The sequence below is a fragment of the Ranitomeya variabilis genome, chromosome 4 (genome assembly GCF_051348905.1).
Source record: "Ranitomeya variabilis isolate aRanVar5 chromosome 4, aRanVar5.hap1, whole genome shotgun sequence".
In the NCBI taxonomy this organism is placed as follows: domain Eukaryota; kingdom Metazoa; phylum Chordata; class Amphibia; order Anura; family Dendrobatidae; genus Ranitomeya; species Ranitomeya variabilis.
This window is the reverse complement of record NC_135235.1, coordinates 273,864,184-273,892,064: the sequence shown is the minus strand read 5'-3', so window position 1 is coordinate 273,892,064 and position 27,881 is coordinate 273,864,184. Positions and strand designations below refer to the sequence as shown.

General features: G+C 44.1%; 1 protein-coding gene and 1 long non-coding RNA gene across 5 annotated transcripts in view; one reads left to right on the top strand and one right to left on the bottom strand.

Annotated features, from left to right (window-relative positions):
- DRD2 (dopamine receptor D2) overlaps positions 1-1,232 on the bottom strand; it is a 391,195-nt gene extending 389,963 nt beyond the window's left edge. Inside the window, exons 1-2 of one of the 3 annotated variants that reach the window (XM_077249975.1) lie at positions 534-1,230; positions 294-433 (exon numbers count right to left, since the gene is read on the bottom strand). The gene's annotated coding sequence lies outside the window, so the exon portion shown is untranslated. Of the gene's footprint in view, positions 1-293 lie in introns of all 3 variants that reach the window. The other 2 variants (XM_077249976.1, XM_077249973.1) reach the window with 2 other exon arrangements.
- Positions 746-22,904, top strand: LOC143764430 (uncharacterized). 2 transcript variants are annotated; one of them, XR_013213189.1, is made up of 4 exons: positions 746-879; positions 1,260-1,483; positions 22,626-22,711; positions 22,818-22,904. It is a non-coding gene; the product is annotated as an uncharacterized LOC143764430 (long non-coding RNA). The 2 variants fall into 2 exon arrangements; XR_013213190.1 differs by lacking the exons at positions 22,626-22,711; positions 22,818-22,904 and adding exons at positions 9,437-9,500; positions 9,621-11,590.
- The last annotated feature ends 4,977 nt before the right edge of the window (positions 22,905-27,881 follow it).

The window sequence follows — 27,881 nt, the reverse complement described above, 5'->3', positions numbered from 1 at the left end:
GCAATAAAAAGAGCAAATTTCTGTTACTTAGTCTTAGTTGTCTTTGGGAAAGGTTTTAAAAACATTGTCCACTAATGAGGCCATAAAGGGAAAAGAATACTACACAGTTTTATCAGTAACAGTCCACATCATTGTATCAACACAAGACTAATCGCTGGAGAACTCCTCCACCAAGCCAAGCTGCTTGATGCATTCACAAGCAGTTAGTTAAAATGAGCCAAAAATGCTAAGATCTGGTGGTTGCGTAGAGAAAAGCCTTCATGCATATCTATCTATCATAGAGTGTGTCTTACCTTCAAGCCATAAGACTCAGCAGGAATGGTGCATCACAACCTAGTGACTGCTAGATCCACCTGACTTTTTTGGGTTCTTGTAGTTCTTAGGGAGTTACCATAATCAATGAGATGAAGCCCATGTAGAAGAAAAGTCCCATCTACAAAGAGTAAACGTGAAGGACCATCAGATCGGAGTCAGGATTCAAAGTCTTCATAGGAAGCCAAGGAAGCTTGGAAGCATCAAACTTCTGGACTGACCTAACATTGATTCCTTCTTCCAAAAATATTTGGACAAGAAAACTTTAAGAAGCATCCAGGATTTTACTGCAGAACCCAAGGAGCATATTTCAGGTCAATGGTTCTCAATAATTGACTATATCTTGGATATCCACCTGCTTTCTCAAGGAAAGGTTTTCTTTCTGTTGTAGATAAAAAAGACTTAATATTTTCCGGTAAAAGCAGGAAAAAAAAAGAAAATCAGACACTACAAGCAAAGGAAGCAGACATTCAGCAGTGAGATGGGGACAGCTCCTCTGGAGGAGACGGGATCTCTAAGAAATGGCCATTCAGCACCAGGATCTGGACAGCTCCCTGGAGCTCTCAGGTACAGAGGAGGAGACAGATACCCTACTCATCCATTTCCTGCTGTAGTCCCTCCTTAGACATCATTCCTGCATTTATACAGTCCACCCCACTTACCCAGACTAAAAGCCCCTGACTCACTCTAATAAAGCCATGCAGTTGTTCCTGTCTTAGAGGAGCTCTCCCCACCTCCCTGCAGACTCCTTTCTCTTTGCAAACAATCTTTTGTCATTTTTCTTCTTACATTTGCATTAAAGCTATTCTCCTGAGTGTCTTTGAATTGATGCTTCTTTTTTTGTTGTTTTGCACTTTGCTTTATAAACTTCCTGTGTTATTCAATAAATGTGATTTTACAGGAGGAGAATGTGAGTCAAGAGTAAAATGCTGCTGTGCTTTCTCTAGGTTCTAAAGCCAATGCTCTGCCTCAGCCATCATTAGCTGTACAGCGTAGCCCCCTGGATAAAATCAAGTGAGGGGGATGTCCACTTGTATCCACAGTCACAAGAGCAGACCAGATGACTCTTGAGGCTAAACAGAGGAAACTGGTTAAAATCAAGACAAGAGCAGCTCTGCACAAAGCAAGCCTCAGCTGAGACTCCCTGCCTGCTCAGGAGGAAGGAGACCTGGTGAGATCCATCTCTGCCTGCTTCTTACACTTCAGCGAGGAAAGTCACATTTTCATTATTTTTGTTAGTTTTGTTTTAATAATAGTAGCACATATATATTTGTATTGTTGCTATTTTTTTCTGCAATAAAATATATAATATTATAATAATATAACAATAATAAAATGCATTGTTTTCCGTGTAATTTTATGTGTATATATAATGCAATATAAATACATATATTTTGTTTGTATGTATTATAGAAACATATGTTTATGTTATAATATAAGTATATAATATAATAGTAATCTAATTTTATAATATATATATAAAAAAATATAAATAATTTTATGTATGTATGTATATATATATATATATATACATATATATATGACAATTAAGTAATAATATATATGTTATTATTTTCTCATTATTTATAATGAAAATAATAATATTAATAATAGAAATGCACATAATACATATATAGGAACTAGTGACTTCTTTGAGCAGAAAATGTTTACATGAATGTTCACATCAACACCAGGGCTTTCTGAATTCGGATTTAAAGTGATTATTCACTATGTAACGCCATGGTTTTTTTTTTAAGTCTGCTCTCAGTGTCTTCTATCTTTATAGTGGTTGTGTGTTGTATTAATCTTACACAAAACTACGTTTTCCCTACATATCTATGGTGTCGGCGGACACCACTAGGAGGGACGTAGGAGATTACTGTATCCTGTATAAACAGTATAAACAGTACTCATTACACTTCTAAAATCCCTCTAGTGGTGGATACAAGAAGACAGTGATATACTGTGTATATACTGTATATATATATATGCTACATATACATAACATATGCTGAGGATTTCAAGCTCCGAGTGAGCATGCTTCTCCATCCAATACGTAATACATACAGAAATTAACAAGCACAGAATTTTTACCCTCTTTAAATTAAAAAAAAAAAATGATGGGAATGTTTAGGATCCTGCTCCAGACCTGTCTCACAATGAATGGAGCAGGCAGGACAGTATGGCCACAACTTGAACTTCTGTCCTGGCTGAAACATTCAGCTGGAGAAAGGGATGGAGAATAGTCTGCATTGTTCTGTTTGTGTTCATACATCACATATGGATTTGTAAATAATAAATAAACACAGAAGTGAATCCACTGGAGTATGTCAGCCATCAGCCATCATTCCCTGCCTCCAACAGCAGTGCTGCCACATATCACATAACAGGGATCATATTTTGCTGATGACAGATACAGGAGCTTCCACTGATGAGAGGGTCAGGATGAAAATATTGGTATAATTGGGCAATTCTTTATGCAGGAGTCCTACAGTAGGACTTGTCTGTCTTTTATTGCTCTTATTCCCGAATGGTTTACTCTGCTTTCTTTTTTCCAGTATTTGGCAATAATAATTAATGTTTGTATTGTTTGCATACAAGAATGCGTGTTTCAGATGGAAGTGATAGCCAGCTGCCCCATGCCAATGTATGTACACAGGCTTTACAAGGGAATGTGTAATCACTAGAAATATCTATCATTTATTTAAAGTATTCATGTAAAATCTTTTTTTTTTTATTTCCCTATCACAGCCTATATTAAAAAAAAAAAGAAATCTTGCAATTTCTTACACTGATCACTATGTCTAATGTTATACTCACACATCCTATTCTCTACATATAACTTTTAAGCAGCCATCTCATCATTACAGACATGAATATACAGAATAATAACACAAATAAATAAAATGGATAACACCATAATCAACATTCACACTAGATGATATCACAGCTCACCTCCTCCTCCTGTACAATGACTGATAACACCTCTATAAACAGTAGATAACACAGGATCCACCATTCACAATAGGTGATGTCACAGCTCACCTCTTCCTCCTGTACAATGACTGATAACACCTCTATATACAGTAGATAACACAGGATCCACCATTAACAATAGGTGATGTCACAGCTCACCTCCTCCTGCACAATGACTGATAACACCTCTATATGCAGTAGATAACACAGGATCCACTATTCACAATAGATGATGTCACAGCTCACCTCCTCCTCCTGTACAATGACTGATAACACATCTATATACTGTAGATAACACAGGATCCACCATTCACAATCGTTGATGTCACATCTTACCTCCTCCTGTACAATGACTGATAACACCTCTATATACAGTATGTAACACAGGATCCACCATTCACAATAGGTGATGTCACAGCTCACCTCCTCCTCCGGTACAGTGACTGATAACACCTCTATATACAGTAGATAACACAGGATCCACCATTCACAATAGGTGATGTCACAGCTCACCTCCACCTCCTCCTGTACAATGACTGATAACACCTCTATATACAGTAGATAACACAGGATCCACCATTCACAATCGGTGATGTCACAGCCCACTTCCTCCTCCTGTACAATGACTGATAATAACACCTCTATATACAGTAGATAACACAGGATCCGCCATTCACAATTGGTGATATCACAGCTCACATCCTCCTCCCATATAATGACTGATAACACCTCTATATACAGTAGATAACACAGGATCCACCATTCACAACAGGTTATGTCACAGCTCACCTCCTCCTCCTACACAATGACTGATAATACCTCTATATAGAGTAGATAACACAGGATCCACCATTCACAATAGGTGATGTCACAGCTCACCTCCGCCTCCTGTACAATGACTGACAACACCTCTATATACAGTAGATAACACAGGATCCACCATTCACAATAGGTGATATCACAGCTCACCTCCTCCTCCTGTACAATGACTGATACCACCTCTATATACAGTAGATATCACAGGATCCACTCTTCACAATGGGTGATGTCACAGCTCACCTCCTCCTCCTGAACAATGACGGATAGTACCTCTATATAGAGTAGATAACACAGGATCCACCATTCACAATAGGTGATGTCACAGCTCACCTCCGCCTCCTATACAATGACTGATAACACCTCTATATACAGTAGATAACACAGGATTCACCATTCACAATAGGTGATGTCACAGCTCACCTCCTCCTGTACAATGACTGATAACACCTCTATATACAGTAGATAACACAGGATCCACCATTCACAATAGGTGATGTTACAGCTCACCTCCTCCTCCTGAACAATGACTGATAACACCTCTATACACAGTAGATAACACAGGATTCACCATTCACAATAGGTGATGTCACAGCTCACCTCCTCCTCCTGTACAATGACTGATAGCACCTCTATATACAGTAGATGACACAGGATCCACCATTCACAATAGGTGATTTCACAGCTCACCTCCTCCTCCTGAACAATGACTGATAGCACCTCTATACACACTAGATAACACAGGAGCCACCATTCACAATGGGTGATGTCACAGTTAATCTCCTTCCCTTCCCTGCACACATCACAAAGTCTTTGATGCAAACTCAAAAGCTGAGTCCGCATATTTCCCAGCAGATGATGGTTGTGTTATTCAGCCATCATCTGCCTCTAAGTGCTGTGCGTGGTACTCAGTTTTGCCACAGCTGTTAACTTTCTAAATGGGGTGGAAGTAATGAAAACTAATAAAAATACCCCATAAAATTGCTATGTAGGGAAGGATTAAAGAGAACCATGCAGCGAATACATGCTATCTGAACTAGGGACAGCATGTATGATTCCAGCCATGTATGTTACTTTAGAGGTCAGCTGGGGACTGGGCCTCAATAGCTGACATCTCTCCATATAGCAGCCTTCAGCTTGTCTGCAACTCTGCATTGTTGGGTCTGGTGTCTCTCATCTTCCTCTTGACAATACCCCATAGATTCTCTATGGAGTTAAGGTCAGGTCAGTTTGCTGCCAATCAAGCACAGTGATACTGTTGTGTGTAAACCAGGTATTGGTACTTTTGGCAGTGTGGACAGGTGCCAAGTCCTGCTGGAGAATGACATTTTCATCTTCAAAAAGCTTGTTGGAAGAGGGAAGCATGAAGTGCTCTAAAATCTCCTGGTAGTCGGCTGCGCTGACTTTGGTCTTGATAAAACACAGTGGACCTACACTAGCAGATGACATGAGTCCTGAAACCAACACTAATTGTGGAAACTTCACACTAGATCTTGGAAATCAAGGTCCCAGAGTCTGGAGGAAGAGTGGAGACACCACAATCCAAGCTGCTGGAGGTCTAGTGTAAAGTCTCCACAATCAGTGATGGTTTGGGGAGCCATGTCGTCTGCTGGTGTAGGTCCACTGTGTTTTATCAAGACCAAAGTCAGTGCAGCCATCTACCAGGAAATCTTAGAGCTCTTCATGCTTTCCTCTGCAGACAAGCTTTTTGGAAATGGAAATGTCATTCTCCAGCAGGAATTGGCATCTGTCCACACTGTCAAAAGTACCAATACCTGGTGTAAAAACAACAGTATCACTGTGCTTGATTGGCCAGCAAACTCGCCTGACCTTTACCCCCTAGAGAATCTATGGAGTATTGTCAAGATGAGAGACACCAGACCCAACAATGCAGAGAAGCTGAAGGCTGCTAATAAAGCAACCTGGGCTTCCATAACCCCTCAGCAGTGCCACAGGCTAATCGCCTCCATGCCACCCAGCATTGATGCAGTAATTGATGCCAAATGAATCCCGAGCAAGTATTGAGTGCATTTACTGAACATACATTTCAGTGGGCCAACATTACAGATTTAAAATCATTTTTTCAAGCTGGTGTTATAAAGTATTCTAAGATAATGACTTTTGGGTTTTCATTGGCTGTAAACCATAAATATCTACATTAACAGAAATAAACATGTGAAATACTGTAGATCACTCTGTGTGTAATGACTCTATATAATATGTGAGATTCACTTTTTGTATTGAAAAACTGAAATCATTGAACTTTTTGACGATATTCTAATTTAGTGAGAAGCACCTGTATATTGTATTTTGCGGTGTTGTAGGGTCATAGTTATTGAGCATCCTGTACTGGAAGTAAATGATGAGTTAAATGGAGATAATGTGCATGATGTCTCTTTGAAATATGAATTTTGTGCTTTGATTGCTCGCCAATAATTATATTTTTTGTTTTGCTCTGCATCAATAAAACATCTGAGTTTATTTCAGGTTACAGAATTGTTCAATTCTTGTGACATCCAAATCGCGCCTGTGAATGGATTTAATGCTGCTTTTCTGTAGCTTGTGTGGGCAGAGTGATTATCTGAGAATTTAATGACAAAGGAAATTTGAAGTTGGTAACTGCGGAGGATTTTGAAGTAAAGGTGTTTTGGGCTCAAAATAAAATGATTTGCAGAACGAAGTCTGAAAGACTGAAAGACTAGAGGCGAGTATATAAATATAAGTGGCTTATATGATACACAGTATATGATGCAAATGCAGCGCCCCAGAGTCCTGGTCGTTGCAGTACTGTGGCTCCGCCACTAAGGGGAGCTATGGTACGTCTGATGGCACTGAAGGAGTTCATCTGACCAGGTATCACAGACACCAATACATTTCACAGCCGGGCCTCCAGGGGGAGCTAAGGGTTCTATTCATTAGGCCACTCCTCACATACTGGTAAAACTGGGGGTCAGGCAGGAAGTTAGAACAGAAAGCTGACTGGGTTGGAACCAGGCAACACCTTGTGGCAGAGGGTGTTGTGGGGGAAGATTCGGTAGGGCCCCTGTCGGGGGTGGGATCCTGACAGAGGTCTGGCAACTTGAGAGAACGTCACGGGACCGTGCCTGCTCAGCATAGCGCCGGTACCCAAGGAAGGATTAGAAGCGAGATAGATTGTGCTGAGTGAGAAACGAGATCAAGGCAACAAGGAGAATACCAGTAGGAGTCGTGCTGTGAGACCGAGGCAACATCCTACTGAGGCGCACAACCGGCGGCCGGAACGCCGAGGAAGTATTCATACATCCAGCTTCAAGCAATACTTCAAACCAACGGCAGGACAGTCAGTCATAGGCGGGCTGTCTCACCTAAATCACCTATGCAGTCTTGGGGGGCAACTTGTGGAGAGGGGCGACTCTAGGGTCCCGGAAGAGCTCCGAGCCTACCCGTCATACAGGTGCCGTCCTAACCGTAACATCAGGGAGGGACGGAAGATTAGCAGAACATCATCTAATCGAGTTGTGAGGGAACTTAAGAAACAGACACAACAGTTGTGGGGACTTTCCGTAAGCACAGCAGGGAAGGACCACAACACATAGCGCTAGCAGGAAGGCACAGATTTCCACCTGCAAAGAGAACTCTGGAGGTGCCATTGGACCGGCCGGACTTGCGCAGCCTGGTTAACCGTATTCCGGATTGAGGACCCAGAGATCTTCAGTAAAGAGGTAAAGAGACTGCAACCTGGTGTCCTCGTTATTTACTGCACCGCACCACCACCACTATCTACATCTATCACTGTATGCCCCTCAGCAGGGTCACGGACCGGGTCTAGCCATTATGACAATCCCAGAGCAGAGACTCAGAGGCCCGGTACCGGGTACCCCTCGGCCCTGCGGCAGTGGGGGCGCTCCACAAATAGACAAATAGATTGTAGCTGATGAGCGCCTGAAGTGTAGCACCCCTGAGTATCCAGTCGCCACAGAGGTACTGCACCTCAGTCAGAGGTATGGTATCTAGCTCTCGGGTAAGGAGGGGGCACTACCCGGGACTCGCACCTGTGCATTCACTACACTGCTCTAGGCTAGGGGGGAGGAGCCTCAATCTGGTGGGGAGTGGTGTGACAGTTGGAGGGAAAGGAAAATGTACACGGCACTCAAGGTTCCTATGTGGTGCTCAAGTCAGGTTTCCAGCCCGTAAATCCAATGATCAAAATAAACTTGGCACTCAGAAGAATATTTGCAAGATGATTATTCCATTTTATTTGTGCATCCAGTTAAAGAGTAAACGTTTTTGGTCCATACATCAGACCTTCATCAGAAACTCCTTTTTATCAAACTGAAATACAGGCAGATCATAGAATAAAATGAATAACAATATACATGAGGTGCACAATACAAAAACAACGGAATTGCAGTCATATTTTTTCAGACCAGATCCAACATGTGGCGACAAAGATGTGCGCAAACGTGGCGGCTGGAGTAAATCCGGTTTCGTGATCCGTGAGCTGTGAGTGCTTCCTATTGTCAAGAGCTAAAAAAGCTATACAGCTGAAAGTAAAGATAAGGAAAAGAACAAATGGCATGGAAACAAAAGGTTATGGCATAAGACGGTGAATATTGTAAAAGGACTCCATACGTGATCGAGGTCAATGCTACCTCAAAGGATACTAGGTAGAAGAATAATCCGGGTGCTTGAGAAAAGTGTTGTGCACTACAACAAATTGAAGTTAACCTATGAGGAAAGTGTGACAACACAGGTTAATAGGGAAATTGTCCGTATAGATATCCGGCTGCAAGAAGAATTACAGCATTAATGACTACTATGCGTGATATTGAAATAGTGGTATAAGGCACAGGGTTATACGGCTAACTGAAAAGGAGAGAAAATTGAAAACCGTAGAGGAAAGTATAGTGACCATGTGGCAACCATGCACGGATACTGAATAAATTCAGCAAGTTGAACGCTGCTGCGCTGTGGGTTATGGGGACATGACGGGGCCCTGAGATAAAATGGAGCATGTGGAGTAACGTTTACCTGGACAATTGCACGTAGAAATATCAAGGCCAGATAGGCCTGAGCTGAGTACCCCGGGACCAATTGGAGAGAGGCAGAAAGCCTTACATACATATATTTTCCCTTATATGCCATAGGCTTTCTGCCTCTCTCCAATTGGTCCCTATACTTTCCTCTACGGTTTTCAATTTTCTCTCCTTTTCAGTTAGCCGTATAACCCTGTGCCTTATACCACTATTTCAATATCACGCATAGTAGTCATTAATGCTGTAATTCTTCTTGCAGCCGGATATCTATACGGACAATTTCCCTATTAACCTGTGTTGTCACACTTTCCTCATAGGTTAACTTCAATTTGTTGTAGTGCACAACACTTTTCTCAAGCACCCGGATTATTCTTCTACCTAGTATCCTTTGAGGTAGCATTGACCTCGATCACGTATGGAGTCCTTTTACAATATTCACCGTCTTATGCCATAACCTTTTGTTTCCATGCCATTTGTTCTTTTCCTTATCTTTACTTTCAGCTGTATAGCTTTTTTAGCTCTTGACAATAGGAAGCACTCACAGCTCACGGATCACGAAACCGGATTTACTCCAGCCACCACGTTTGCGCACATCTTTGTCGCCACATGTTGGATCTGGTCTGAAAAAATATGACTGCAATTCCGTTGTTTTTGTATTGTGCACCTCATGTATATTGTTATTCATTTTATTCTATGATCTGCCTGTATTTCAGTTTGATAAAAAGGAGTTGGAGGGAAAGTTAGTCAGTTAGCGGGGAGGAGTTGAGCAGAGCAGACGTGAAGAGAGAATCTGATAGAAGGAAGAAAGGGGTCCTAGGGGCAAGGGAAGTGAAGAATCCACCCTTGGCGCCCAAATCCACGCCGACCGTAGTCAGGTGGAAGGACCAAGTCACAGTGGGGGGGACCGGCCCCTAGACTAGTGGAGAAACTACAAGACTCAGCTAGCAAGCCGGAGGCTGTGGTATCTGTATGTGCTACAGCCGCATCCACACATATTCGCTGAAAAGGCAGCCATATAGAATCTAGGGGACCAGGAGGACGTCGCCCGGCAGGATCCGAGGCTACTGGCTTGGGACACCGTGTGTGAGGTGCAGGGCAGGAGGGTGAAGCCAGCACAGCGAGACGGCGAGGGAAGGCACATAAGAAAGGGGGTCTCGGGAAAGTGAACCCCAAATTACCTGAGAGCTGGCTGGACCACAGACCTGGAGGACACAGCGCCAGGCTGGAGACTGTAACCATCCGACTTTGAGTAAAGTGTGAAAACTGCACCCTGATGTGTTCTCAGAATTATTACTGCATCACCTGCTCTGCACTACAACAGTCCATCATAGACTTTAACACTTTAACTGCCCTGGGGCCTAGCTCTACCCGTGGAGAGCTGTAACATCTCTGCTGCGTCACCATGTGCCGTGTGCAGTGTCGGCCATTTTCTTATTGCCACACACCACTGGTGGTGTCACGAACTAATCCCCTATAAACTTTATTTCCCCTTTATCTTAATTTTATTGGATGCCCAGGACCGCGGGTCACTGCTGCTGTGACAACCCCAGAAGAACAATCGGACCCGGCCCGGGTACCCCACGGCCCTGGCGGGCGCTCCAGAAGTCTGGAACATACAGATACTGAGTCTCTTGCCAGCCCATCAGTATACACTTTAACCACATTTTGATGTCATTGTGTCTAATATATATAGTGGGTACGGAAAGTAGTCAGACCCCTTTAAATGTTTCACTCTTTGTTTCATTGCAGCCATTGGGTAAATTCAAAAAAGTTCATTTTTTTCTCACTAATGTACACTCTGCATCCCATCTTGACTGAAAAAAACAGAAATGTAGTCATTTTTGAAAATTTATTAAAAAAGAAAAACTGAAATATCACATGGTCATAAGTATTCAGACACTCATATTTAAGTCACATGCCGTCCATTTCCTTATGATCCTCCGTGAGATGGTTCTACTCCTTCATTGGAGTCCAGCTGTGTTTAATTAAGCTGATAGGACTTGATTTGGAAAGGCGCACACCTGTCTATAGAAGACCTCACAGCTCACAGTGCATGTCAGACCAAATGAGAATCATGAGGCCAAAGGAACTGGCTCAGAGACAGAATTGTGACAAGGCACAGATCTGGCCAAGGTTACATTACTTGGCATGGCTGTGATTGAGCTGGAATTGCCCGCACAGTAAAGCTTGTTGATTGGCTGCGTCACAGCCTTTCCACAAGCTTTGGGTTGCTGAACCCAAAAAGTAACTTGGACATCATAGAGACACTAGGTGTCGGTACAGACAGGTGTCTCGGTGTTACATAATCACTGTCAAGGCACAGCTGCCTTATCTATAGATCTGTGGAAACAGTAATAAGACACTTATCCCAATAATCCAGGGAAAGAGAAAACTCACAATATTTATGTTCAACTTTCTGCAAGGCTTGACACTCCAATTTATCGATAAGAGCCGCTATTGTTTGATTTTTCTCCCAGGACCTAGAACTATGACGTTTTAGAACTGTTTTACTAAACTCAGTTCTTGCTCGCAGGCGACAATAAAAGTTTTATGTAAAAAATTGGAAAGGAACTGCGAGCGCACAACTTACGATTGTATCCTCCACTGTTTGAATGTTTTGACAGCAAACTTGATGTACAATTGCTTCATAACATGTTGAAAGGTCATTTCCTAGGGGTAATATGTGTCCCTGAAAACTGAAATTAGGCCAAGGACTGAGCATCGCAAACTTTCAGTTTAAAGGATTTGGGTTTAAGAAATGGGTGGATGATCGGTTATCCAAATTTACATGGATTAAAGTGGTATTCCCATCTCCAACATCCTATCCCAATATGTAGTAGGTGTAATATTCATAATATTAGCAAATACCTCCAACTAGAAATGTAGTGTAGTTCTTCTAATTAGCTATGTCGCTTACCCCATGTTAAGGGAAAAGCAGTAACATAGATGTCAATGTTTACGGCCCCTGACAACTAACTAATTAACTAACTGTCACTATATGAGTAGTAACAACCATGGATACCTAAGTTATTGCAATGCCCAGCACATGGGGTAAGTGACATAGCTAATGAGAAGAACTATTCTACAGTTCTATACAGTAACTTAGATATTGATCTGTAACATGTTCAAAGGTGATATCTTAGCGGTAATATATGTCTATGAAAACTCAAATTAGGCCTGGGACTGGGCAGTGAAACCTTTCGGTTTAAAATATTTTGGTTTAAGAAATGGGTGGTTGATCTTATTCTGCAAATTTACATGATTTAAAGGGATATTCCCATCTCCAAGATTGTTTCCCAATATGTAGCAGATATAATAATAATATTAGCAAATACATCCAATTAGAACTGTAGAATAGTTCTTCTCATTAACTATGTCACTTACCCCATGTGCTGGGCATTGCAATAACTTAGGTATCCATGGTTATTACCACTCATATAGTGACACTTAGTTAATTAGTTAGTTGTTAGTGGCCGTAAACATTGATATCTATATTACTGCTTTGCCCTTAACACAGGGTAAGCGACATAGCTAATCAGAAGAACTACACTACATTGATAATTGGAGGCATTTTCTAATATTATTATTAATATGCTTACTACATATTGGGATAGGATCTTGTAAATGGGAATACCCCTTTAATATATGAGATAACATACCTCCCGTAGCCAAATAGACTTCTAAGGACACACTCGTCTTCAAGCATAAACTATGATCATGCTGTGTGCTGGTTTTATTATGAACAGGCTTCATTATAAGACAGAAAAGTCTAACAAAGAACATGTAGTCTGAAACGTTGTTACTGATCTAAAATACACATGATTTAAAGGGAATCTGTCAGCAGATTTTTGTCACCTGATCTGAAACCAGCATGATACAGAGGCTGAGAGTCTGATTTCAGTGATATGTCTCTTACTGGGCTGCTTGCTGCAGTTTTGATAAAATCCCTGTTTTATCAGCAGGAGATTATCACCAGAGGACTAGTGAACCTGCTGCCAGGTAGTCCGACCACGCCCACTCCTCTGATTGGTCACACATCAGGTTCACCTAGGATGATGTGCTGCTCAGAACCATGATTTTTAAACAAACTCTCTCAGTAAGCGTACGTGGAGGAGGGGAACGTCTGTGAAATACTTCTTGTGTCTTCCTATTTCTTCTTATGATCTGGGCTCTTTCCTTTTATTCCTCTGTTGTTCCCGGGCTCCTCCGCCAGTTACTCAAGTAGGGACCTCACTGTCCGCTGGACCAAGCGCAGCAGCTTCATAGGTAGAATAGAGAACGTTGTGTTCGGGTCAGAAGATGTCAGATATACATATATATATATACACGCTCTAACCTGAGGACACATCCACAGATCCCTGTCATTATTTACATCCAACAATAACGGGTGCTTTATTTTTATCTAAAGTCATTTTCTTTAAGCCGAGTTAACACGAGCCTAATTCCTGGTCCGTATACGTCCGCAATGCCTGGTCCGGCAGCAGGTCCGCTGACCCCAACTTATATCTGATACGTGTGGTGATGTCAATTCGACGGCACTGCAGCCAATCGCAGCTCGTACTATCTACATCGACAAAGCTGCTGAGCTCAGTGACCGGCTGCAGCACTGTCCGTATGGGTAGGGTAGGGGGAGGGTAGGGAAAGTGTGGTTTGTCATTTTAGAACTGATTGAGCCGACAGGCAAAAGTTTTCTGAAAGAGACAACCCCTTTAACAAGCAATGTGTCACATACTTTAATTTTCCCTTTTCTGTTCCTTCTCAACCTGACATCCCCATCACAAAGAGAAACTCTGAAAAGACTGATGGTTGCTGAGTGGAAGATCAGAATAAGAGGTTCTATCTATCTATCTATCTATCTATCTATCTATCTATCTATCTATCTATCTACCTATCTATTATCTATCTATCCATTTATCTATCCATCATCTATCTATTATCTACCCATCATCTATCTATCATCTATCTATTATCTATCGATTATCCATCTATTTATTATCTATCTATTATTTATCTATTACACAGGTCAACAAAAAAATTTTTTTTCTGGTGTCCAAAATATTTTAATGAATTTGGGGTATTTTTGGGGTGCTGATTCTGAATATGCTATCAGTTTTGCCAGATTGGCTCAAGTTTTTGATATTTTTGGTATCTTATTTATAGCAGTTGTTGGTAAATGCGACGCATCATCTCATTAATTTCTTTGGATTAGTACTTGAACTGAGCAGTTCTCAATATAGTTTTGTGTTAATTAGTGTTCTAAAAGTTTGTTCATAGCTTGATTTTTGCACTAACTTTATGTTGTTGTCTGTTTTCCAGTGAAAAGCATGAACTCATCAAGAAGAAGTTGTCTTAACGATCCAGACTCATTCTGTTACATTTGTGGTGAATACACACTGCCAAAACATAGAAGAAACATAACAGACTTCGTAAAAAAAGTGTATTTTGCCTATTTTGGGGTTATGCTTGGGGACCAAGACAAGTTTTGGGCACCACACATAGTGTGCAAAGCATGTATCGAATTATTACGAAAATGGAGCAAAGGACAAAGAAAAAGCTTCAAATTTGGTGTTCCAATGGTGTGGAGAGAGCCAAAAAATCATCATGATGACTGTTATTTCTGTGCAGTGCAAGTGCAAGGATTCAATAAGCATAAGAAACGAAAATGGGAGTAACATGGAATCTGCAGGAAGGCCTGTCCCTCATTGTGAAGATGTGCCTGTACCTGTGTTTACCATAAATAACAGTCATCATGATGATTTTTTGGCTCTCTCCACACCATTGGAACACCAAATTTGAAGCTTTTTCTTTGTCCTTTGCTCCATTTTTGTAATAATTCGATACATGCTTTGCACACTATGTGTGGTGCCCAAAACTTGTCTTGGTCCCCAAGCATAACCCCAAAATAGGCAAAATACACTTTTTTTACGAAGTCTGTTATGTTTCTTCTATGTTTTGGCAGTGTGTATTCACCACAAATGTAACAGAATGAGTCTGGATCGTTAAGACAACTTCTTCTTGATGAGTTCATGCTTTTCACTGGAAAACAGACAACAACATAAAGTTAGTGCAAAAATCAAGCTATGAACAAACTTTTAGAACACTAATTAACACAAAACTATATTGAGAACTGCTCAGTTCAAGTACTAATCCAAAGAAATTAATGAGATGATGCGTCGCATTTACCAACAAGTGCTATAAATAAGATACCAAAAATCTCAAAAACTTGAGCCAATCTGGCAAAACTGATGACATATTCAGAATCAGCACCCCAAAAATACCCTAAATTCGATGAAATATCTTTGGCACCAAAAATGCTGTTGACCAGTGTTATCTATCATCTATCTATTATCTATCATCTATCTATTATCTATCTATTATCTAACTATTATCTATCTATCTATCTATCTATCTATCTATTATCTATCTATTGTAGCGCTTCCCTTACTTCGGGTCTTGGGGGACACTCGCTTTGCACGGCAATAAGGCATACAGGCACGATATCTCACACAAATCAATCAAACTGTTTATTAAGTGTCATAAACCGCACCGTAAGCCAGCTTACACATAGTCTGTTACTTTAGGGTACTGTCACACAGTGGCACTTTGGTCGCTACGACGGTACGATCCGTGACGTTCCAGCGATATAGTTACGATCTTGCTGTGTCTGACACGCTACTGCGATCAGGGACCCCGCTGAGAATCGTACGTCGTAGCAGATCGTTTGAAACTTTCTTTCGTCGTCAAGTGTCCCGCTGTGGCGGCACGATCGCATCGTACAACAGAGGTGTGCACGATATTGTATACGATGTAATGGGTGGAGGAGCTTGATACGTAGGAGCGCCAAATTCTCCACCTCTTGTGTGCTGATTGGGCGGTACAATACTGTGCGCTCATTCGACAGACGTAGTACTATTGTATTGTTCCTGGCCGATAAAAACCGCAGCTGTCGAGCGCTGTATTCTTTTCTCTCTGGAGCACGTGCTTGAACCAGAACTCCTAAATCCCCTGGATTCCCTGGACTTTAAACTACAGACTTTTACCACAAGAGGTATGTACAACGCTACAGCGTAGCAGATAGTGCCCTTCAACGAGGATGTTACCTCATGTTTACCGCTTGAGCGTGGACGATTGCTCCTTATGGAGAGTAGGGTAGGCCAGAGCGCCTCAAGTAGAGAGCTGTAGCGTGGCCTATTTTATCCTTATACAGATCTAGCTGTTGCGCGGTGGACTGCCCCGTTTATGCCGGTAGCACCATATATATTTAGATAAATGGTCAAAACATTTTGCTTGTTAGCACGTGTATTTATTGTACGTTTGTTTTCTTTTTAGCAAGTATGCTGACTTCCGGTGAGAGGTCTGTCGTTGCTGCTGCCCTGGTGTTTGAGGCAGCACGGCTCCTAGAGGAGAGATGTCCAAAATGGAAACGTCGCATGTGGACCAGGAGCTGGCTGCAGAAAAGGTCAACATTGTCACACATGGGTCTCATAAGAGAGCTACGTGATAACAACCCTCATGATTTCCGAAACTACCTTAGGATGTCAGAGGAATCCTTCAAGATAATACTTGCTGCTGTTACACCACTCATACAAAGGCGGGATACGCCGATGCGTGCAGCCGTGCCCGTGGATGAAAGGTTGGCGGTGACACTGCGTTTCCTGGCCACAGGAAGGTCTCTTCAGGATTTGAAGTTTTCCGCTGCTGTTTCCAGGCCTTTACTGAGCGTTATGATTCCGGAGACATGCGAGGCCATTGTGCAGAGCTTAAGGCATTATATGGAGGTGACTGTATGTTTCCTACTATTGGTTTTTGCTGCTGTGTTATGTTATGTCGATATAGTGTTCAGCAACCCTCTCAGTCAGTGAAGCAGTCTGATAAAATGGCTGCCTGCATACTCAGGATTGTTCACTTTGTTTGACTACTCCATACTGCGCGTCAATCACTCTATTTATTAATATATTTTTCCTAATTTGTACATGTTTCCTTTTCATCTTGCAGTTTCCCAAGACGGCGGATGACTGGAAGAAGATTGCTTCCGATTTTGAGCAGCTGTGGCAGTTTCCAAACTGCGGTGGCGCCTTGGATGGAAAGCATGTGCGCATCACGCAACCAGCCAACTCGGGATCCTTTTTCTACAACTACAAAGGATATTTCAGTGTGATCCTCATGGCCCTTGTCAATGCGAACTATGAGTTCATGGATGTGGATGTTGGCATGAATGGTCGAGTCTCCGATGGTGGTGTTTTTGACCACACTTCATTTGGGGAAGGCTTGAGGAACAATCAACTGCTGTTGCCACAAAATGAAGACACAAAAGGAAACCTCAATTTTGTTTTCATCGCTGATGAAGCTTTCCCTCTTCATCCACATCTGCTGAAGCCATTTGCGCAGAGAACACTCACAGCGGAGTGGAGAATCTATAACTACCGGTTGTCTAGGGCCCGTCGTGTGGTCGAAAATGCCTTTTTGATTATGGCGAATCGGTTTAGAGTTTTCCACACAGCTATCAACTTGAAGCTGCCGTCTATAGATTTAGTGGTTTTGGCATGCTGTGTGCTGCATAACTTCCTGAGACGCCACGATACCATCTCCTACTCTCCTCCTTCATTTATTGATTCTGTGGACCCAAGAACCGGAGATATTGTGCCCGGGGAATGGCGGACACAAGAAGAAAATTTAGCAGGTTTTCAAGCACTGGGATCTGGCAGACAGGCAGACGATGCAAGGGACTGTAGAGAAAAATACTGCCTGTACTTTAATGGTTCTGGAGCTGTGCCCTGGCAGGATCACGCCGTATAAAAAGAAACTTGTATGTTTAGCATAAACTCAACAATCTTTATTTTATGCTTTGGTTTCCACAATGTCATAGTTTGAATAGGCAACTCTCTTTTGTTTAATAAAATTGTATTGCATTACTCCCGTTATTCATGGTTGTTCTTTTTATATAAAGTGGTTAACTGCTTAATCCCATATGACGTACTATTCCGTCAAGGTGACCTGGGACTTAATTCCCAGTGACGGGATAGTACGTCATAGCGATCAATCAATTTTGCATTGAAAAGTCAAATGGCGCTCCTTCCCTTCCGAGCTCTGCCATGCGTCCAAACAGTGGTTTACCCCCACATATGGGGTATCGGCGTACTCAGGACAATTGTACAACATCTTTTGGGGTCCAATTTCTCCTGTTACCCTTGGTAAAATCAAACAAATTGGAGCAGAAGTAAAATTTTGTGTGAAAAAAAGTTAAATGTTCATTTTTATTTAAACATTCCAAAAATTCCTGTGAAACACCTCAAGGGTTAATAAACTTCTTGAATGTGGTTTTGAGCACCTTGAGGGGTGCAGTTTTTAGAATGGTGTCACAATTGGGTATTTTCTATCATATAGACCCCCTCAAAATGACTTCAAATGAAATGTGGTCCCTAAAAAAATGGTGTTGTAAAAATGAGAAATGGCTGGTCAACTTTTAACCCTTATAACTTCCTAACAAAAAAAATAAATTGGTTCCAAAAATGTGCTGATGTAAAGTAGACATGTGGGAAATGTTACTAATTAAGTGTTTTAAGATAAAGATACAAAAAGCATAAATATTTAATCTTAGCCAGGAGCATTACTATAACCACTCCTCTCAATTTATACCAAAAAATCAAAAAAATAGTGGACGATTATATACTATTACCAAAAAATGAGTACAAGGTACTCACAGACCACCATACTACACAAGATAAAATCAATAAAGTTTATTGAAGAAAACATTTTAAAATAGTACATCATACTATATGAGGATATGTAGAAAAGGACTCAGTCTAAATTCCATACCAAGCAGCAAGTGTGAACATAGTATTTGTTAATGTAAAATATATCTCTGTGCTAAAGGTACAGCCTATAAAAAATCCTTTAAGGCAGATAAATAATATATTATACCCGGATAGATAGAGCTGTAAATACCATAAAAGCACAAAAAACCATTAGGAAATGTTCTCTGTCAGTGCTTACCCATCATAAATGCCGCTGTAGGAACGCCCCGACGTGCGTTTCGCAACTCACATGCTTTCTCAAGGGGAGTCTCCCCTCATTTTTTGGTAATAATTAAGTGTTTTGTGTGACGTATCTCTGTGATTTAAGGACATAAAAATTCAAAGTTGGAAAATTGTGAACTTTTCTAAATTTTTGCCACATTTTGGTTTTTTTCACAAATAAACACAAGTTATATCGAATAAATTTTACCACTAACATGGAGTACAATATCTCATGAGAAAACAATGTCAGAATCACCAAGATCCGTTGCAGCGTTCCAGAGTTATAACCTCATAAAGGGACAGTGGTCAGAATTATAAAAATTGGCCCAGTCATTAACGTGCAAACCACCCTCGGGGGATTAATTTCAACTCGCCAGAACGACACGGTCTGAACGCTCATTGTATATGCCGGTCCGTGTAAATTTTATTACGCCTGAGCGGCACGGAAGGAACGCACATAGTTAATGCCGTTCGATGGATGTGTACATAATGCCGGAGCGGCACGTAATGTACGCTCGTTGTCTATGACGGCGTGATGACGAGCGTACGTTACAGCGTGCGTGCGTGCGTTCCTGCGCTAGCTTGCTTTGGTTCCCAGACATCCTGAACATGGCTGCCAGATGACGTGATCCACCAATGGGCATCCCGGAGCTGAAGTTCTTGATTGGCACAATGGATCAGCTGCAGTACAATGCCACAGGGCTGGAGCTGCACCGCAACCTGCACAAGGAGGAAGTCGTGCGTGCGGTGTCTGAGGGCCTCAGGAAGCAGTTTGGAATAACCCGAAGCAAGGCCCAGATTGTTAAAAAATGGGGTGATCTGAAGTCGAAATGCCCTGGGTGCCTGCAGGACCTTCGCCGCAAGATAAACAGAGGTGAGTACGCAGGTATCGGAGAGTATGGTACGCCAAAGGGTGAATTGGGTGATTAATGTGAATGTGGGGTACGCTGCAGGGACTTTTATAGGGCATTTTTATTAGCCTGTCCTCGTGGGATCAGTACGACATACGCTGACTGTTTTTTTTTTAACATTCGAAGAGCCAAAGACACAGCGCCGCCGCCACATGGCATCCCACACCGCCTCAGATATACAAACTTTTTTTTTTAATATTTTTTTATTTTTAAAACAATTAACAAACTAATTAACAAACAATAACAAAAACACATTAAAATTATCTCCTCCCACGGCCCAACAGGTGTCGCAGCGTGCGGCCCTGCTGCTGAACTTGAGCCAGCAGGAGCGCAGCTGTCCACTCCAGGCGCTTTTGCTTTGCCAGGAGCTCTCTCACAGCATGTGTGAACATACCCTGACATTTACTACACACTCAATTTGGTCCTGTCCCAGAGGGCGAGAATTTTTTTGTTTTGTTTTTTTGTTTTTGTCGTTGTCAAATGTGACATCCCACCGATAACCCCTCCCACTGTCTGTATACTTACGGAGAAGGGACGCCGGTTCTTCATCGCCGGAACAAGAGCTGCTCATTTCCCAGCCCTTCGATCTGGCCACAGCTGCCGCAGCTAGAAGGAAACAATAACATACCTGCTTAACAATGGAAGATGCCGTTGGGAAGCGCTCGCTGTTTTGGTCACTTACGAATGGTCGCTTCTGGGGAGAAGGCCACCGACCCGGGGGAGGAAGATGAATGGCGGAAGGGAGGTGTCGAGGATGGTGGAGGGGTGCGAGGGCGCCTGGTCCTAAGTGATGGTGAAGGGATGGTAGGGCGCCTGGTCCTTACTGCGCCTGTAATGTATACAATATTTCCGCTACCCTCTTATGTCCCATATGCAGTAATAAAATTGCAATGAATGATGGTAAACTTACGTGACGTCCCGGGCTGTGGGCTGCCGCTGGTGGCGGAAGAAGTAGTGCTGGTGGCAATGGCAGGTGCCAGTTGCCGGCGCCGTCTCTCTACACATAAATGAAAGAAACGCAATGTTTAGACACCAAAGTACAAGGCTCCAGATATTAAAAAAAATATAAACAAAAATAAAAACCTAGGCCATTGACGGCAAGGAGTAAAATGAAATTTTGAGTCGCCTAATGTACTTACATATATAGAAAATAGAGATCACACTTCCCAGTGATGCTATACTCTGCATTGTCTGTGGCCTCTGGTGTTCAATGGTCTGCCAGGCCTGGGACACGTATTATTTCATCACTAGGAAGCGCGTCACGGCAGCGCGCGTCTCCTGATTACCCCTCCTGGCAGTGCGCGCAGGGTTGCCAACCTCCTCCTAAATGATCTCTGGACAATCTAGATAAAAATTTTGGACATCAAAAAAATTTAAATATGGGGCTGGAGATTATGGAACCCCTGACCTGACCAATTTTGTCACGGACACCGCATTTTCCTCTCGGACAATACGTCCATTATAAAAAAGTGGCATGTTTTTCCAGGAATTCCAGGACAAGTTGGCAACCATGAGCGCGAGTCTCCCAATTCCCCCCTCCCGGCAGCGTGCGTCTCCCAATTCCCCCATACTGGTACTTGCCTCGCCTTGTCTCCGCACGCAACTCTGCCAGAAGTTGTGGATTTTTGTAATGGAGGTCAGCCCACTTTTTCCGCAGCTGCAGCGCACTGCGGCAGACGCCGAACCTCCTCTCCATCATGTGCCCAATGCGGCGCAGCACCTCCTGCTTGTGGAGGTTTGGGTGGGCATGTCGAGTCTCCAGGCCCTCGTAGTCCAGGGCATCCATTTTGCTCACTAAAAAGCGTAGCTCGGTCTGCCCCAGAGGAGCAGATCGTTGTCTCGCCGCCATTTTAGCTGGAAAGACGCTGTACGGCACCGCCTAACAACGCCCAGAGGAGGTCCTTGACTCAGCCGTGCTACCGCGCGATACGCATCGCTATAGCATCTCCGTTTATGCACAGCGTCGCGGTTGTGACGCCAGTATGCACAGCGTCGCGGTTGTGACGCCGGTATACTCAGCGTCGCGGTTGTGCCGCCGGCTCCAGAAATGCACCTTCGGCGTTCCCGTTTTTTAGGTCATCAACGGTATGACATCTTTGAGTTGTTGTTTGTTTCTTCTGAGTATAGTGTATGGCTATGCAGCAATGCTTATCTATGCACTAGGTAAAATGATGTATAAAACATCTCTGGCAGCCATCTTGTGCATCTGGCAAACGGACGCACAAAATGGAGGCACTTTAGGATGCGGTTTGCAAACTCTTTGCTATGGCTGCCATTTTGTGTGCACACTATATGGAAAGGTAAACCTACTCTTTTGTGTCTGCCTTGGCTTGGCTGGCCCTGGCCTGCTCCACTAGTTAATTAGTACAGCACACAACATAACGGTTAAATATACCTCTTTTTTTGGCCACGAGGCATCCCACACCGCCTCTGATCCAGCTGTGCCCTCCGAGTCAACGCCTCAACATCCTAGTAGGTTTCCATAATAATGTGATTGGGATTTGGTTTCAGGTACGCCCTCCCCCCCCGCAGTCACTGTTGCCATGTATGCTGACAGCACCTTTTTTTTTCATTCAAAGAGGCAAAGACAAAGCGCCGCCACCACGAGGCATCCACACCGCCTCTGATCCAGCTGTGCCCTCCGAGTCAACGCCTCAACATCATAGTAGGTTTCCACAATAATGTGATTGGGATTTGGTTGCAGGTATGCCCCCCCCCCGCAGTCACTGTTGCCATGTATGCTGACAGTACCTGTTTTTTTTCATTCAAAGAGGCAAAGACAAAGCGCCGCCACCGCGAGGCATCCCACACCGCCTCTGATCCAGCTGTGCCCTCCGAGTCAATGCCTCAACATCCTAGTAGGTTTCCACAATAATGTGATTGGGATTTGGTTGCAGGTATGCCCCCCCGCAGTCACTGTTGCCATGTATGCTGACAGCACCTGTTTTTTTCATTCAAAGAGGCAAAGACAAAGCGCCGCCACCACGAGGCATCCCACACCGCCTCTGATCCAGCTGTGCCCTCCGGGTCAATGCCTCAACATTCTAGTAGGTTTGCCATGTTAATTGTATTGTTCATGATAAGTTTATTTTTTTTTTACAACATTTCAAATGTCAAGAATAACATAAGAAATAATAATAATAATAATTTTTGTTTATCTTCATGTTATGCACATAGTCACGGACAGAGGCATGATGGGAGTCCCTGTGGAACCACCCCTGCGTCCGCGCAGTACTGGCCCCCTCATTCACTTCTGGTCTTCTCTCCTTCGGAGAATATGTCCCCAGAAGAGGTCTTGCCACATAAGTTTTTTTAAACACGCTTAAGATTGTCACTCACTGCCTCTGTCTATGTAACCCGGGACAGCAAGGGCAGTTTCTGAGACTCCCCAGCCACAGAGAGGTTTCATTCATCCTAAACGCTAGTATGGGGATGTCATCCCAGCCCAGTATCGGGAGACTACAGTGTTATTAATGTTATGCTTTTTGACCCACAGCAGCCGGCAGTGTGACCATGGAGGATCTAGAAGCCGGAATTGAAAGGCTGTTAGACACTCTGGCGCGGATTCAGGAGCAGCAGAATGTGGCAATGGGGGAGCTGCAGAAGCTTAGGGACATGTGCAAACTGTTGGAGGCGGGGCCAAAATAAAAACTAGTGTCTGTTTGTTAAGTTTATGTTGTAAATTAAAAAATATATATATACTTTAATTCCATTCTCAATGTTTTGTTTTTTGTAAAGTACATTTCTTTGTTAAGTTCATTTCTGCCGTCATACTGTGCTGTGGACCCATTTTGTCTCTGTGATCGAGACCCACCAATCAAGCTGTCGAGATTGAAGTTCAAGAAAAAGGTTTTATTAAAAACACATTATTAACAAGACAAAAAAATAAATAACAGTAAAAAACCAAAGTATCACAATTCGTGATACACCGAATCTTCATTTCTAACATTAAGGTGCCTGATGGGCGAAGCCATGTGAGACGGAATGGTCGGGTAGGAGTTAGGGGGTGACGGGCCGAAGTGGGACACGGGGACATTGGGGCGTATTGGTGTTTGTGGCCAAGCATTAAAATATGCCGACTCTGGCCGCTCCATTGGCCGGGAAGAAACCAAGCGCGTGTGCTCATCCAAAGTGCCATCAGAACCCTTATTAACTGCATCCATAATAAGACGCTCCGTAAGAGTTCTTTGCCTCTTGTCCATTTTTGAAAGTTTGTCTACAATGTAGTGCCCAAACCCCTCCAACGCTGGGCTGACATTGTTCGTCAACGCCTTTTTGGCCAGGGTCAAAAGTTCAAGGGAGACGTCGGAGGTGGCTTTACGCTTCCTGGAACCTTGCCTCCATTGAGTCCGGGCAGGTGCAGCCTCCACTATTTGACTCGTCGAGCAGTCCTGTGCACTGTCCTGTGCACTGTCCTGTGCACTGTCCTGTGCACTGTCCTGTGCACTGTCCTCCTGGGGAGAATAAAAAAGGAAGTTGTTAAAATAAAAGAAAACGATTTACACCACCCTAACCGCATTCAAACTATATATTCGTATACATGCGGAAATGTTGTAATATATTATTATATTAGTAATATTATTTAACATTCCCATTTATTTATTACTTTGCACTCCACTGTTCAGACTAGTAGGGTAACCTGATTACCAATTTAGGGTTGAAATAGTTTCACAAAGAATACTTATCTGTAGCTGGAAGCAATACTATTTTCAATTAGTTAGATGGTCGCCATTTAATACTTTTCTGCGACAGGGTTACTTATCTGTACAGGAAAATGTTATAACTTCTAATTGATGGTATAATCTGATGGCTAAAATGCAGATAAATTATATATACTTATAGGACACATTGGTGAACCAGTGGTGCAAAGAGGTACTTGTTGCCCTTGAGAGTCCAGCTCGACGAGGTTCTCTGATAATGTCGGTTCCACAGGTGCGACCAAGCGCAAACACGTAGATGACCGTGGCACTTCTTGGTCCTGAAGAAAATTCAGATGCTCAAAGTACCAGAGCTTGGGCACGTACACCTCTTCCGTTGAAGCCCCGGACTTGGAACTGTGCAGGACCTTATTCAGCTCCTTCCTCCACACCGTGCGCAGCGCCTGAATTTTCTTAACGATAGCTTTGTTGGCTTGCTCTTCAGGTGCATGGAGATGGTAAAATTCAATCAGCTTCGAATATCCGTCCGTCCTCTTTTCCCTGTTGGAATACTCTGGAGATTTTATCTTCCAGAGGCAGGGAAAAGACTGGTATATCTCAATGAAGTCACGGATAAACTCCACACGATTAGACATCTGAAAAATAACAAAAAAAAGTTAGACAAAGTTTGACAAAGAGTACATTAAAACAGCAACAGCGAAAGGGGGACAAAAACATAAAAAAAAAAAAGGTTCACAGAGGTGCAAACGCCACTCCAAAAACAGCAGTCAGCATTCCATCCGCCACGCCCCAGCCCACCATACCCCAAGACAGCGTACCACCCGCTTCACTACAGCGGCGGCACGAAGCGCTCATGCCGACCATACATCGTTCCATCTGCCACGCCCTAGCCCACCATAACCCAAAACAGCGTCCCACCCGCTTCACTACAGCGGCGGCACGAAGTGCTCATGCCGACCATACATCGTTCCATTTGCCACGCCCTAGCCCACCATAACCCAAAACAGCGTCCCACCTGCTTCACTACAGCGGCGGCACGAAGCGCTCATGTCGACCATACATTGTTCCATCTGCCACGCCCTAGCCCACCATAACCCAAAACAGCGTCCCACCCGCTTCACTACAGCGGCGGCACGAAGCGCTCATGCCGCCCATACATCGTTCCATCTGCCACGCCCTAGCCCACCATAACCCAAAACAGCGTCCCACCCACTTCACTACAGCGGCGGCACGAAGCACTCATGCCGACCATACATCGTTCCATCTGCCACGCCCTAGCCCACCATAACCCAAAACAGCATCCCACCCGCTTCACTATAGCGGCAGCATGAAGCGCTCATGCCGACCATACATCGTTCCATCTGCCATGCCCTAGCCCACCATAACCCAAAACAGCGTCCCACCCACATCACTACAGCGGCGGCACGAAGCGCTCATGCCGACCATACATTGTTCCATCTGCCACGCCCTAGCCCACCATAACCCAAAACAGCGTCCCACCCGCTTCACTACAGCGGCGGCACGAAGCGCTCATGCCGACCATACATCGTTCCATCTGCCACGCCCTAGCCCACCATAACCCAAAACAGCGTCCCACCCGCTTCACTACAGCGGCGGCACGAAGCGCTCATGCCGACCATACATCGTTCCATCTGCCACGCCCTAGCCCACCATAACCCAAAACAGCGTCCCACCCGCTTCACTACAGCGGCGGCACGAAGCGCTCAAGCCGACCATACATCGTTCCATCTGCCACGCCCTAGCCCACCATAACCCAAAACAGCGTCCCACCCGCTTCACTACAGCGGCGGCACGAAGTGCTCAAGCCGACCATACATCGTTCCATCTGCCACGCCCTAGCCCACCATAACCCAAAACAGCGTCCCACCTACATCACTACAGCGGCGGCACGAAGCGCTCATGCCGACCATACATTGTTCCATCTGCCACGCCCTAGCCCACCATAACCCAAAACAGCGTCCCACCCGCTTCACTACAGCGGCGGCACGAAGTGCTCATGCCGACCATACATTGTTCCATCTGCCATGCCCTAGCCCACCATAACCCAAAACAGCGTCCCACCTGCTTCACTACAGCGGCGGCACGAAGCGCTCATGCCGACCATACATCGTTCCATCTGCCACGCCCTAGCCCACCATAACCCAAAACAGCGTCCCACCCGCTTCACTACAGCGGCGGCACGAAGCGCTCAAGCCGACCATACATCGTTCCATCTGCCACGCCCTAGCCCACCATAACCCAAAACAGCGTCCCACCCGCTTCACTACAGCGGCGGCACGAAGCGCTCAAGCCGACCATACATCGTTCCATCTGCCACGCCCTAGCCCACCATAACCCAAAACAGCGTCCCACCCGCTTCACTACAGCGGCGGCACGAAGCGCTCACGTCGGCCATACATCGTTCCATCTGCCACGCCCTAGCCCACCATAACCCAAAACAGCGTCCCACCCGCTTCACTACAGCGGCGGCACGAAGCACTCATGCCGACCATACATCGTTCCATCTGCCACGCCCAAGCGCTTTTACATACCTCGAAGCAGCGGTGCAAATCGTGGCTAGTCCCATCCACCACGCCCCAGCCCACCATAACCCAAAACAGCGTACCATCCGCTTCGCTACAGCGGCGGCACGAAGCGCTCATGCCGACCATACATCTTTCCATCTGCCACACCCAAGCGCTTTTACATACCTCGAAGCAGCGGTGCAAATCGTGGAATAGTCTGGCTGGGAAATACAAAATCAGACGTCCAGGTCCACCAAGTGTCCAAGTACAAAGTGAAGAAGGTAATTTTGACAGCTGAGGTGGCGTCGGGAACAATAGCTCAGGTGACAATTTTTCCAACCAATGTGTGCACAGTAACCAATGGCCAATCAGCACACTAAAGTTGTAGTTAGCTAGCAGCACAACACGCCCCTCGTGAACAACGTCACGCATAGATTATGCAAAATGTGCTCTGAATTGCTCTGAATTGTGAGAGCACCTCCTGTGTGACATGACCGTACGACTGTCCCGTACGACTTCTACATCGCAAATACGTCATGAAATTATCACTCCAGCGCCGTGCATTGCGAAGTGTGACTGCAGTCTACGACGCTGGAGTGATAATCAAGCGACGCTGGAGCGTCACGGGATCGTGCCGTCGTAGCGACCAAAG